This window comes from Rhinoraja longicauda, chromosome 6 (assembly GCF_053455715.1).
Source record: "Rhinoraja longicauda isolate Sanriku21f chromosome 6, sRhiLon1.1, whole genome shotgun sequence".
Lineage (NCBI taxonomy): Eukaryota > Metazoa > Chordata > Chondrichthyes > Rajiformes > Arhynchobatidae > Rhinoraja > Rhinoraja longicauda.
Genome location: NC_135958.1, coordinates 40,900,349 through 40,914,827, shown reverse-complemented (window position 1 = coordinate 40,914,827; position 14,479 = coordinate 40,900,349). Strand labels below are relative to the sequence as shown.

The following is a 14,479-nucleotide window of genomic DNA, read 5'->3' as shown; positions in this document are numbered from 1 at the left end:
CGGGGAGAACGTACAAACTCCGTACAGACGGCGCCCGTAGTCGGGATCGAACCTGGGTCTCCGGCGCTGCATTCGCTGTAAGGCAGCAACTCTACCGCTGCGCTACCGTGCCGCCCCCTCACCCTCACCCCAGATGCTGAAGTAACTCAGCGGGACAGGCAGCTGAGTTACTCCAGCATTTTGAGTCTATCTTCAGTGTAAACCAGCAATTCCTTCCTACACAATCCCTCAACCTAGTTTACTGGTTTACTCTCATTCATGTTCATGTCCTCGTAGTTGCCCTTGTTTAGATTTAAAATGCTAGCTCTGAACCCATTCGACACTCTCTCATCTTGAATGTAAAATTTAAACTTGCGTTTAAAGTTAGGTTTACTACTCTGTAGCCGTTCATTCACTACAATGTCACAAAATAATCCTAGCTCATTGCACAACACAAGGTCTAGTATAGCCACTCTCTGAATGGCGGTAAATGAAATGTTCTAAGAAATTATCTTGAAATCCATCCATGAACTCTTCATCTGGATAGCCATTGTCCATCTGGTTTTTCCTAGTCTACATGGATTAAAATCCCCAATGATTAGTCCATGTATTTCCAACAAGTTCCTACTATTTCTTCTTTTATACTTCATCCTGATATGTAGTTACAGTACTTTTGGGTGTCTGCACACCATTTCCATAAATGACTCGCTATAATTTCTCTTTTCTCTAAAAACTGCTTCCACGTTCCAGTTATCTGAATTTAACTTTATATTGTGTTAAAATCACACCACCACCTTTTTTCCTGGCTCTGTTTCCCTCCAGACAATAGACAATTTCCCACACTCCAAAGACGTACAGGTGTGTAGGTTAATTGGCTTGGTTATGAATGTAAAATTATCCCTAGTGTGTGTAGGGTAGTGTTAATGTACGGGGATCGCTGGTCTGTGACAATAGACAATAGGTGCAGGAGGAGGCCATTCGGCCCTTCGAGCCAGCACCGCCATTCAATGCGATCATGGCTGATCATTCTCAATCAGTACCCCGTTCCTACCTTCTCCCCATACCCCCTGACTCCGCTATCCTTAAGAGCTCTATCCAGCTCTCCTTCGATGTTCAGGTCCAATCTATGCAGCTACTTTCTGTAATCGCTTTCAGATCATGCATTTCTTTTGTTTGTCCTCGCACTTCATCTGTTTTATTTTAAATGCTATGTGCATTCAGACATCGAGGCTTTAGTTTTGTCCTTTTATTATTTTTGTAACCTCAAGCCTTATCTGCTGATTTATTCTCAGATTTGTACTTTTTATCCTTTCTGTCACAGTCTGTTTATCATTTCCCATATTAATACCTTTCTCTCCAGACTTGCTGTACTCGTTGATTTATTACATCTTCTCCACTTTGATCCCTTGCCCCAACTATTTTGTTAAAAAGCTCAATGGCCCTTTACTGTTCGTTTTTTATCCAAGGGGATAGCAAATTCCACATTAACATTTACATTTTCTCACATTCCACTTTGTAAACCAAAGATTCTATCTTTGCATGAAGGTAGGGAAGCAATAGCTACAATGGGTTTGTTTTCCCTGCAAAATTTCTTCTCCTCATACTTTCTGGATACATTTATATAAAACATTAAGTATTTTGTTCAAAACTACTCTGTTTAAATGATTTAATTCTTCCACAAGTTCCTACCTGTACTGTTTGTATTAACAACTAAATGTTTAGAATTCTCGGTATAAAGGAACATTGTACACAATAGTGAGCTGTTCTTACTATTAATGATTGCATTGCCAATTAGACAGTCCCATTGTGAGATGTGCTATTGTTTCAAGTTCAATTTGTTATCAGTAAAATGTAACAAAAGCTTCACTTTGGTGACCTGAATTGTTTACCCTTTTTTTTACAAACAGCACATTCTTGAATTCTGTGATGGCACATCATTAGAAGTAGGCTGGGAACTGTAGTTTACAGATTCTAATCCTTTCCTCTAAATGTATCTAGATGATTTTAAATCTGAGGTTCAGTATGTGTGGTTGAGGTAAAAAATTGCTTTAAAGCATTTTGGATACAAGGTGCAGTTGTGGAGTTAAGTTTAATTCTTTTTCAGGCACATATTGAGATTTGCTTGAAATATTCATCACGTAGGTTCATGAAGAAGGCAAAGTGATTCCAAAAAGTATCTTCCAAAAGTATTTGGAGATATATTATTGGTTTATCTCCGGATTTTTTTAGATCATGTTGCTTGACTTATTCTCTTATATTTTAGTCATTTATCAATTCATATTCATATTATTTAATTCATGCATACCATAATTTTATTGATTGTATGTGTATTATAAATAATTGGTATTAGTTTATGTGTGGTATTAGTCACATGTACCAAGATATAGTGGAAAAACTTTGTTCTATGTGCTACCCAGGGAAATCATACTTTAAATAAGCAGGTGAGGCAGAGGTTCACCTGCACCTCCTCCAAACTCATCTATTGTATCCGCTGTTCCAGGTGTCCACTTCTCTACATCGGCGAGACCAAACACAGGCTCGGCAATCGTTTCGCTCAACACCTTAGCTCAGTTCGCCTTAACCAACTTGATCTCCCGGTGGCTCAGCACTTCAACTCCCCATTCCACTCCCAGTCTGACCTTTCTGTCATGGGCCTCCTCCATTGTCATAGTGAGGCCCACCGCATATTTCGCTTGGGCAGCTTACACCCCAGCGGTATGAACATTGACTTCTCTAACTTCAGATAGCTCCTCTGTCCCTCTCTTCCCCTCCCCCTTCCCAGTTCTCCCACTGTCATACTGTCTCCAACTACATCCTTTCTTTGTCCCGCCCCCTCCCCTGACATCAGTCTGAAGAAGGGTCTCGACCCGAAACGTCACCCATTCCTTCTCTCCTGAGATGCTGCCTGACCTGCTGAGTCACTCCAGCAATTTGTGATACCCTGTAAATAAGAGCAGCAGGTCGTGCAATTTAAAGAAAATAAAGAGTGCAGTTCAAAGTGTTAAAACTATAGATATGACAGATAGAGAACTATAGACAGAGAAAGTGCAGATATAAAGATGTGCAAGGGCCACAATGAGGTAGATTGGAAGTTTGGGAATTTATCCCTAGTATATAGTATATTCTACCCGTGGTTTGTTGGTCAGTAAGTCGAGGACTCATCTCTGCAATTGGATCCTCGACTTCCTGACCACCAAATCGTCCTCTACGGTAATTCTCAACACCGGTCGGTGCTCCACAAGGATGCGTTCTCGGCCCCTTTCTTCACTCCTTGTACACCCGTGACTGTACAGCCATGTACAAGTCAAATTCAATTTACAGATTTGCTGATGACACCACTGAAGTGGGCCGGATATCAAATAATGATGAGACCGAGTACAGAAAGGACATCCTTGTGGCCAAGACAACAACCTTTCTCTCAATGTCAGCAAGACACAGGAGGTGGTGATCGACCGCAGGAAATAAAGTGGTACGCTTACCCCAGTTTGCATTGATGGTGTCAAAGTGGAGATACTTCAAGTTCCTAGGAGTAAATATCACCAGCAATGTGTCCTGGGCTAGCCATATCAAAGCAGTGGCCAAGAAGGCTTAGGAAGTTTGGCATGTCTCCAACAACTCTCACCGACATCTACAGATGCACCATAGAAAGCATTTTATTGGGATGCATCACAGCTTGGTTTGGGAACAGCTCCATCCAATACTGCATGAAATTGCAGCAAATTGTGGACGCAGCCCAGACCATCACACAAACCAACCTCCCTTCCATTGACTCCATCTAAACTCGCTCTGCTTCGGCAAAGCCAGCAGCATAACCACGGACGAGTCTCACCCCGGTCAATTCCTCTTCTCCCCCCATCCCATCAGGCAAGGGGGACAGAAGTGTGAAAATGCACACCTCCAGATTCTTCCCAACTGTCATCAGGCAACTGAACCATCCTCCCAACAACTAGAGCTACTATCTATCTCATTGAAGACCCTCGGACGATCTTTAATCTGACGACTGGACTTTACCTTGCACTAAACGTTATTCCCTTTATCGTGTATCTATACACTGTGGACGGCTCAATTGTAATCATATATAGTTTTTCCCATGAACTGGTTACAAAGCAATAAATAGATTTTCACTGTACCTCGGTACATGCGACAATAAACCAAACTAAACTAATAATTAGAGGTCCGGTCAATAGTGGGGAAGAAGCTGTTTCCAAATCTGGTGATACGGGCTTTCAAGATTTTGTATCTTAGTTTAGTTTAGAGATATAGCACGGAAACAGGCCCTTTCGGCCCACCGGGTCCGCGCCAACCAGCGATCCCCGCACACTTACACTATCCTACACCCAAGAGGGACAATTTTTACAATTACCAAGCCAATCAACCTACAAACCTGTACGTCTTTGGAGTGTGGGAGGAAACTGAAGATCTCGGAGAAAACACACGCAGGTCACGGGGAGAACGTACAGACTATGTACAGACAGCACCCGTAGTCGGGATCGAACCCGGGTCTCCGGCGTTGCATTCGCTGTAAGGCAGCAACTCTACCGCTGTGCCACCGTGCCGCCCAAAATCTTCTGCCTGATCAGAGAGGAGAGAATGAGAGGTGGTCCTGGATTATCTGCAAGGCAGCGTGCAGTGTGGATGGAGTTGATGGGGTGGGCGAGGCTGCTCTGCGTGATGGACTGGGCTGCGTTCTCTGCATTTGCTTGTGGTCTTGGGCAGAGTAGTTACCGTGCCAAGTTGTGGATGCATTCAGATGGGATGCTTTCTATGTTGCATCTGTAAAATGTGATAAAGGTTATTGTACACATGCTGAATTTGTCTAACCTTCTGAGGAAGTGAGGCATTGGCGTGCTTCCTTGACTGTAGCTCCAATTAAACAATTGAACAAGCCAAGCAAAGACCACACAGATTTGCTACTCATGGTACATACTGAAAGGTTCACTTACATATATTTTAATATATAATCATGAATCTCCTGTAACATTCTTCCCTGTAAGTTAGTAAGTGATCTTTAATAAGGGCAGGATATTCTTCTGTACGGGGCATGCGGCAATATTTTGTTAAGATTGACTTTAATTACTTTTAGGCCATAAAATCTGTTTTAATCAACGGAAGCTCAGATCAATGAGGTTGACTTTTGGTCATTGTAGATCAGTCACTGTATTCATAGTCCATGTAGGGGGTGTTTGTAGATGCCGTTCCTGCAACAAGTTGGGTTGTCTGGTTCGGGAGCTTCGGCTTTGTCTGTAACCTTGCATCCTTGCGGTCATTAAAGTTAGCTTGAAGTTAATAACTTGTTGTTATTCTTGCAACTTCATACAGTCATAGATATCTATGTATTAGAATTATAGTTGTGGGAGCATTGTCATCCAAACTCATTTGATTCACTAATCAGAATCAGAATAACCTTTATTGTCATCCAAAAAAACATGTCTTTTGAATGAAATTCCGTTACCCACAGTCCAACAATAAGAAGCAATAAAAATAAAGCAATAATACACACAATCACAAACCAACACAAACAAAAGAATCATCCATCAGAGTGAGTCTCCTCCAGTCACCTCCTCACTGTGATGGAAGGCCAGAATGTCTTTTTCTCTTCCCCTGCCGTCTTCTCCCGCGGTCAGGCTGTTGGAGTTGCCACGTCGGGGCTCCCGACATTGAAGCCCCCGCGGGGCGGTGGAAAATCCCGCAGCCTATTCCAGGCCACGCCGGACGGTGAATGATCTGCAGCGGGCCGACCCAAGCCCCACGATCCGGGGCGGACGAAGACGCTCCCAATGTCAGCCCCCACCCAGGGGCCTGCGAGCTTCAGACGTCCACGCGGCCCGCGGCTGAAGCCACCGAAGGCGAGTCGCAGCCACACTCACAGCACTACCTCAGCCTCCGAAGGCAGCCAGCTCCGCAGGTGGTGAATACAGTCCACGGGCTCTGTAAGTCAGAATAGGAAATCTGCTGCCCTTACCTGCCTGAAATGTTCACTTTGTCTCTCTTTTTACAGAATGCTAACAAACTTGCTAAGTTTTTCCTGGTTTTATTTCAGGTTCTCTTTCAGAATGGGGTTTTTCTGAGTTACCATCTTCTGTGAATGAATGTCTCGTGTAATTACTTTCACAAAATGCTGGAGTAACTCAGCAGGTCAGGCAGCATCTCGGGAGGGAAGGAATGGGTGGCGTTTCGGGTCGAGACCCTTCTTCAGATTACTTTAGTTTCATAAGGAATATTAAATACATGTACATCAGCAAGGAGTCATATGTTTTTTTTTGTTGCTATCTTTAAAAAAAACCTCTAGGACTGAAAAGCTACTTTTAAAAGTGAGAGTTCATACTTTCAAATGTTAGGTTTTTTTTTGGTGAGGTTAAAAAAATGTTTTAATTTACTTTCAGATTTATCTCTTCAATCTTTCTTCTTTTCTATCAATGTCTGTGCCTGATTTTTGCATTGAATTATTGTAATTCATACTTCCTGGTTACATGTCAAGTATCCTGCTGAAGATTTAAAAAATAAATTAACAGGACACATTATTGTATGAGCCCCTCGTGCAGTCTCCATGTGTCCTGGATTGTTTTATTCTCTACGAAAAGCCACAGGAAATGCAGCCAAATCTACAGAATCCACAGTCAATCTTCCATTACTAACTCTGAAATTGAAGGCACGTTTGCAAGTTTTGAGCTACACTATGTTAGCCCATAGCATTTTAAGATTATTTAACATATTAAATGGAATGTGGCACGCTCAATTTTTAATATTTATTCATGGTTGAGTGTATGTATTTTTCTTGTATGGACTTACTTTTAAACCAGCTTGATCCTTAATGTAATCCAAGAGCAAAAGGTACTGCAGATGCTGAAAATATATATTTTTTTAAACAGACACTTCTGGAAATACTCAGCAAGTTTGTTTGCATCCTGTAGGAAGAGAGGAACAGAATTAACATTTCAGGTAGACACAAAAAGCTGGAGTAACTCAGCAGGTCGGGCAGCATCACTGGAGAAAAGGAATAGGTGACGTTTCGGGTTCTTCAGACTGAGAGCCAGGGGAGAGGAAACGAGAGGTGTAGACGGCGATGTGGAGAGATATAGAACAATTGAATGAAAGATATGCAAAAAAATAACAATGATAAAGGAAACAGGCCTTTGTTAGCTGTTTGCGAGGTGAGAACGAGTACAGACAATGAGACTTTGATGCTGGTACGATTTGGGGGTGGTGGGGAGGGATAGCCTGTTTCCTTTATCATCGTTACTTTTTTGCATATCTTTCATTCATTTATACTATATCTCTCTACATCACCGTCTATATCTTTTGTTTCCCTTTCCCCTGACTCTCAGTCTGAAGAAGGGCCTCGACCCGAAATGTCACCTATTCCTTCTCTCCAGAAATGCTGTCTGACCCGCTGAGTTACTCCAGCTTTTTGTGTCTATCTTCAGTTTAGACCAGCATCTGCAGTTTTTTTTCCTACACATCTGCAGTTCCTTCCTTAACATTTCAGGTAGGAAAGGATGGCAGATGTCCGGAACGACAGTCGTGAATCAGATGTGTTTGTCTGACAATGTGGTCGTGCAAGGCCATTCTTTCCAATGAATAGTTTTTCAAATTATTTTACTGAATTTAAATTGTTTCTGGGTTGTTAATTCCCTACTTTGGAACCCACCAAGTTGTCAAGCAATCCATTGCTAAACAAAGACCAAGCTAATTTTTGATTTTTTTTTAGATTTAGAGATACAGCGCGGAAACAGGCCCTTCGGCCCACCGAGTCCGCGCCGCCCAGCGATCCCCGCACATTAACACTATCCTACACACTCTAGGGACAATTTTTACATTTTTATCCAGTCAATTAACCTACATACCTGTACGTCTTTGGAGTGTGGGAGGAAACCGAAGATCTCAGAGAAAAACCACGCAGGTCACGGGGTGAAGGTACAAACTCTGTACAGACGACGCCCGAAGTCAGGATTCGCTGTAAGGCAGCAACTCTCCTGCTGCGCCACCGTGCCACCGTGCTAATCTGAAGAAGGGTCTCGATCCGAAACATCGCCCATTCATTCTCTCCCGAGATGCTGCCTGACCCGTTGGGTTACTCCAGCATTGTGTGTCGACCTTCGATTTTAACCAGCATCTGCAGTTTTTTTTCCTAGGCACGTAACTGTTTTGTGATGCTGCCAACCCGAGATGATGTTTACAAAAGTGAAAATTCAGAAACATTGTGCAAATGGTGTAAGCAATTATTAATGCACAAATCAAATAGAAAATCTAATGGATCAGGTTATGCAAACTTCTTGAGGGTTTCATTTTAGAAAATATTAATAAATTAGTTTGTCCCGTGCGGGACCGCCCTTGTCCCGTATTAGTAGGGTTGCCAACTTCCTCACTCCCAAATAAGGGACAAAGGGGGATGTCACCGCCCCGCGCCCCACGTGACCTCACCCAGCCAGCAGCCACGTGCTCCCGCTCCACCAATGGCGGCCTCCCGGGTCGGGAGGCGGGTGGCCGCTGGCTGGGTGAGGTCACGTGGGGCGTGGGCGCGGTGACGTCACCTTGTCCCGTTTGTGGGAGTGAGAAAGTTGGCAACCCTAGTGCCTGACCTATTTTATATTTCCAACTTTTGAAGCCTTTACCTTTTGAATAAGAAGGAAATATCCTTGGAATGCTGAAAGTGAAAGGATGAGAAAAGGGCAGCAGCACAGGTTTCAGAAAGATGGAAGGAAGGAAGGAGAGGGAGAAGGGCTCAGCTGGAAACAGGGTACTGATTGAGAATGATCAGCCATGATCGCAGTGAATGGCGGTGCTGGCTCGAAGGGCCGAATGGCCTACTCCTGCTCCTATTGTCTATTGAAGCTAGCTGCCTGGATTTGAACAACAACAAGGGGATGGTGGTGTTTCAGTCAGAATGATCTCCCTTGAATTTGTTACATGGGAATGAACTCTTACACACGAAGCTCTTTCCAGACTGGATCAGAGGATATCTGTAATATCCAACTAACTGCCGTTTACTTGACCAAGGAAGGTCACAGACAATCCTGTTCAAACAAGATTAGCTATTTCATTCTCTGTTATGGCTTTGTTAAGACTGCAGACGTTTTTCTTGTGGTACAAAGTGCTCTTGACTCTCTGTCACCTCTGCCATGTTCTCAAAGGGATTCCGCCTCTGGATGGTACGGCTGATCAATATGTACTGATCATTGACGCCCATTGCTTTGGTTGACACATCCATTCTTTTGTGGTTTGTGCCACCACAGAAAGCAGATGAAGGACTATTGGACAACTTCACCACATTTGCTACCAAATTCCACCATTGATTTGAGAATGTAGTCACAAAATGCTGGAGTAACTCAGCGGGTCAGGCAGCATCTCTGGAGAGATGGAACGGGTGACGTTTCGGGTCGAGACCCTTCTTCAGACTGATGTCAGGGGAGAGGGCGGGACAAAGATAGGATGTAGTCGGAGACAGGAAGACTAGTGGGAGAACTGGGAAGAGGGAGGGGATAGAGAGAGAGAGCAGGGACTATCTGAAGTTAGAGAAATCAATGTTCATACCGCTGGGGTGTAAACCACCCAAGCGAAATATGAGGTGGTGTTCCTCCAATTTGTGCTGGGCCTCACTCCATTATCAATATCCTATGGATTTGGAGATACCTTGCTTCTTCATCACTGGTTGTGAATACAGGAACCACGATAAAACAACAGTGGGGGGACCTTCACCAGGAAGACTGTGCACCATTGAAGAATATATCCTCCATTGTGATGAGAAGCAATAAATAGTGCCTTTATCCATGCCACCTATATTCTGTAAATGAATAGAAGAGTAATTAGATATAATCTCTGTAGTGAATACAGTTGAGAAAATCTTTTGAACCCATGCCAGATCCTGAAACATTTAGATTTTAAGTTACAGTGCAGCAGTATTTAGGTCCATAAGAAATCAAAGGCTAATCCTATCAATAACTGTTTCGGCTTGTGGCTTAATCTATATGAGTTTATATTGATTCCAACACGGCAAAACACCAGGGCTTTTAAATGTGCTTTGGTGTTAAAACATTGTTTCAAGTCTCCTTAACAACATTTTAAAAAGATCGAAAAAGATTGTGAAATTCAATGGAACCATTTTAAATCAGTGTTGTTGATCTCCCCAGTGTAACTTAATGTTGTTTCAGAAACAGCTGGCATCACTGTAAAACTCTAATTGAATTTGTTGTAGCTGCTGGCACTCAACCATGCGACTGAGAGCTGATCAGACACCCCTTAAAGGCACACAGTCACAGTATCAGCAAAACACTCTTAGGTACTGGACACTGCTCTTCCACTCACGGTGGCTGCGTCAGCGATTGCTGTGGGCCGGGAACATGTTCCAAGGCCTAGTTCAGAGAGTTGTAGATCACATCACCTGTAGGCTGTAATCGGGCAACTGAATCATCCTACCACAACCAAGGAGCAGTGATGAACTGCTATCTACCACATTGATCACCCTCGGACAATCCTTGCTGGCTTAAAGTTATTCCCTCATCATCTATCTGTACACTGTAATGGCTTGATTGTAATCATGTATTGTCTTTCTGCTGACTGGATAGCATTCAGCAAAAGCTTTTCACTGTACCTCGGTACAGGTGATAATAAACGGAACTGAACTGTATTGTTTGACACTGGACTGCCCAGATCCTGCGGGGCTTACTGCCGTGAGACTGACGGGAGGCTGTCAGGGCAGAACATTTCCCATTCAGTTTTTTTGCAAAAATATCTTGTTCCTTCAAAGATATTGTTCTAGAAGATAGACCCAAAAAACTGGAGTAACTCAGCGGATCAGGCAGCATCTCTGGAGAGAAGGGACGGGAGACGTGAGATGACCTGGGTATGTGAAACGTCGTCCATTCCTTCTCTCCCGAGATGCTGCCTGAGTTACTCCAGCATTTTGTCTCCATCTTCGGTTTAAACCGGCATCTGCAGTTCCTTCCTACACAAGGTATTGTTCTAGTTGTGCAGTGGATGCTTAGTAAACCCATTTAATGGAACAGTCTACACAGAGTACGCTCATGCTTTGCATTCCTCAGTTCCTTTCTCTGGATTAATCAAGGTAAATCAGATGAACGTGTTGGAGTGCAGCTCTCATGTCAAAGAACAAGATGCATTTTTGTTTAAGTAGATGCGACTTGCAGCATATTGTATTGGAAAGGGAAAAAAGGTTCCTTTTCTTGTGTGATACTTTCCCAATTCCTGGGCTAGCCTTCACGGGCTTATTGAAAGGAAAGTAAGGAAAGTTGTGCGGGTAGACACAAAATGCTGGAGTAACTCAGCGGGTCAGGCAGCAAGTAGTATAAGATAACTGCAGATGCTGGTACAAATCGAAGGTATTTATTCACAAAATGCTGGAGTAACTCAGCAGGTCAGGCAGCATCTCAGGAGAGAAGGAATGGGTGACGTTTCGGGTCTCGTTACAAAACGTCACCCATTATTCCTTCTCTCCTGAGATGCTGCATGACCCGCTGAGTTACTCCAGCATTTTGTGTCTACCTTCGATTTAAACCAACGTCTGCAGTTTTTCTCCGACCAAGTTGTGCGGGGTCAGTCTGGGGTGTGGTGTCACAAAGCCACGTGAAATGTTCCAGGCTGCTTTATGGGTTCTGACCCCAGAGATTAATCAACACTGCCACTAGCTGCCTGCGATTTGCAGGCTCCAATAGAGCACCATATTATATTAATTATACAAGAGGACGCATGTGGAAAGTTTAAGGGTTTATGCTGCTGACTTACTGTGGAGATGCCTTTGAAATTGTTTTGGAGTGATGCCTCGATGAGTGTGGTTCCATAGCCGGTGGGTTGAGATGCCTTTAGGAATGAGGATGATCTTAAATTAGCGATTAAGCTGACAGATATTAAATGGAAGGTCAAGCCCTGACCCGCACCTCTCTGGCAGTGAAAAATCATTGTTGCTTGAAGAAGCAGAGAAGACGAGGAACAGATTTATCTGTTTGTGGCACATCATTGCAATGCTGCAATGTTATTTCTTCACAGAGGCTTCGTGGTCTATGACCTGAGTGTGAAGTCAAAACATGGAATTCAGTCTACTCGCATAGATTGATGTGCCAAATAGGCTGCGTCTTTCAAGATGTCAAATAAAATCACAAGGTTTAAGTTTATAGGTGTTGATCGTTTGCATTAATGGAATAGAGAGGTGTGTATAAAATGCCCCTGTGAGTAGCCCTTGCATTTTGTGCTTCGTCTTAAATATCCATTACTATATTTGGTCGTGAGTGCTGTAAGATGGACCATCTGATGAACACCAATAAGATTTGCAAGATGGAGGTGGAGGAACCGGAGATGTTGGAATCTTGAGCAAAACATCAAGTGTTGGAGACATTCAGTGGATCAGACTGCGTGTGTGGAGAGAATGGACAGGTGACGTTTCTGGACCTGAAATATCGCCAGTCCATCCCCTCCACTCCACGGATGCTGCCTGATCCGTTGAGTTACTTTTTAGTTTTAGTTTTAGAGATACCGCGTGGAAAGAGGCCCTTCGGCCCACAGAGTTTGCACTGACCGCACACTAACGCAATCCCCCCCACACATGCACACACACACTAAGAACAATTTACATTTATACTAAGCCAATTAACCGATAAACCTAGAGAAGGGTCTCGACCCGAAACGTCACCCATTCCTTCTCTCCTGAGATGCTGCCTGACCTGCTGAGTTACTCCAGCATTTTGTGAATAAATACCTTCGATTTGTACCAGCATCTGCAGTTATTTTCTTATACTAACCGATAAACCTGTACGTCTTTGAAGTGTGGGAGGAAACCGAAGATCTAGGAGAAAACCCACGCGGTCACGGGGAGAACGGACAAACTCCGTACAGGCAACACACGGTCAGGTTCGATCCTGACTACGGGTGCTGCACTGTAAGGAGTTTGTACGTCCTCCCCGTGACCTGCGTGGGTTTTCTCCGAGATCTTCGGTTTCCTCCCACACTCCAAAGTTGTACAGGTATGTAGGTTAATTGACTGGGTAAATGTAAAAAAATTGTCCCTAGTGGGTGTAGGATAGTGTTAATGTGCGGGGATCGCTGGGCGGCACGGACTTGGTGGGCCGAAAAGGCCTGTTTCCGCGCTGTATATATATGATATGATGATATACACATAGTCATGATGGAACCCGGGTCTCTGGCGCTGTAAGGCAGCAACTCCACCGCTGTGAAGCCCAAGAGGCATGGAAAGAGTAGATAGCACGTAAAACAAGTTCCCATACAGACCAGTCTAAAACCATGGGACATTAGGGCAAGGGGTAAGAGATTCAGAGTGGATGTGTGAAGAAACGACTTTTCACCTAGAGAGTGGTTGGCATCTGGGAGTGCATTCCCTGAAGGATTGGTGGAGGCAGATACACTCAAGCTGTAAAAACTCCCCCAAAGTTGATGGAGTTGTGGACATTGAGGACGGCTCTCAAAGTATACAGTGGAATATAGATCAGAAATTGGCGGGGAAATGGCAGATGGAGTTTAATCTGAGCGAATGTGTGGGGCTGCTCTTTGGGAGGTTGAATGTGTGGGGAAAGTACACAGCTAATTGACAATAGGTGCAGGAGTAGGCCATTTGGCCCATCGAGCCAGCACCGCCATTCAATGTGATCATGGCTGATCATTCACAATCAATATCCCTGCCTTCTCCCCATACCCCCTGACTGCGCTATCCTTAAGAGCTCTATCTAACTCTCTCTTGAAAGCATCCAGAGAATTGGCCTCCACTGCCTTCTGAGGCAGAGAATTCAAGATTTACAACTCTCTGAGTGAAAAAGTCTAATGGCATGAACCTTAATATCATTGATTGGTAGAGGGGAACAAGTCCATAGCTCCCTGAAAGTGACAACATAGCAGGTAAATAGAGTGGTAAAGAAGGCACCACAGTGTGCTTGCCTTCAGAGGTCAGAATATTGAACATCACAGTCGGGAAGTTGCTGCTTTGTAGGTCTTGGGTTCTGCTATATTTGGAGTACAGATGCTCCTCGACTTACGATGCTTCGACTTACGATATTTCGACTTTACGATGGTGTAAAAGCGATACACATTCGGCACGGTAGAGTTGCTGCCTTACAGTGAATGCAGCGCCGGAGACTCAGGTTCGATCCTGACTACGGGTGCCGTCTGCACGGAGTTTGTACGTTCTCCCCTTGACCTGCGTGGGTTTTCTCCGAGATCTTCGGTTTCCTCCCACACTCCAAAGACGTACAGGTTTGTAGGTTAATTGGCTTGGTAAATGTAAAAATTGTCCCTAGTGGGTGTAGGATAGTGTTAATGTGCGGGGATCGCTGGTCGGCGCGGACCCGGTTGGCCGAAAGGGCCTGTTTCCGCGCTGTATCTCTAAACTAAAAGGTGAAGTTAGACAAACTTGGATTGTTTCCTCTGGAGCATTTGAGGCTGAGGAGAAGTATACATTTATGAGTGGCATAGATGGGGTGGACAGTCAGGATTTGTTTCTCAAGAAGGAAATATCAAAGATTAGAGGGCATAGTTTTAATTT

At 44.0% G+C, this 14,479-nt stretch overlaps 1 protein-coding gene across 1 annotated transcript in view; it reads left to right on the top strand.

The window, feature by feature from the left end:
- The window catches only part of LOC144594411 (zinc finger protein ZFPM1-like), a 232,677-nt gene that overhangs the window by 123,027 nt on the left and 95,171 nt on the right, over nucleotides 1–14,479 (top strand).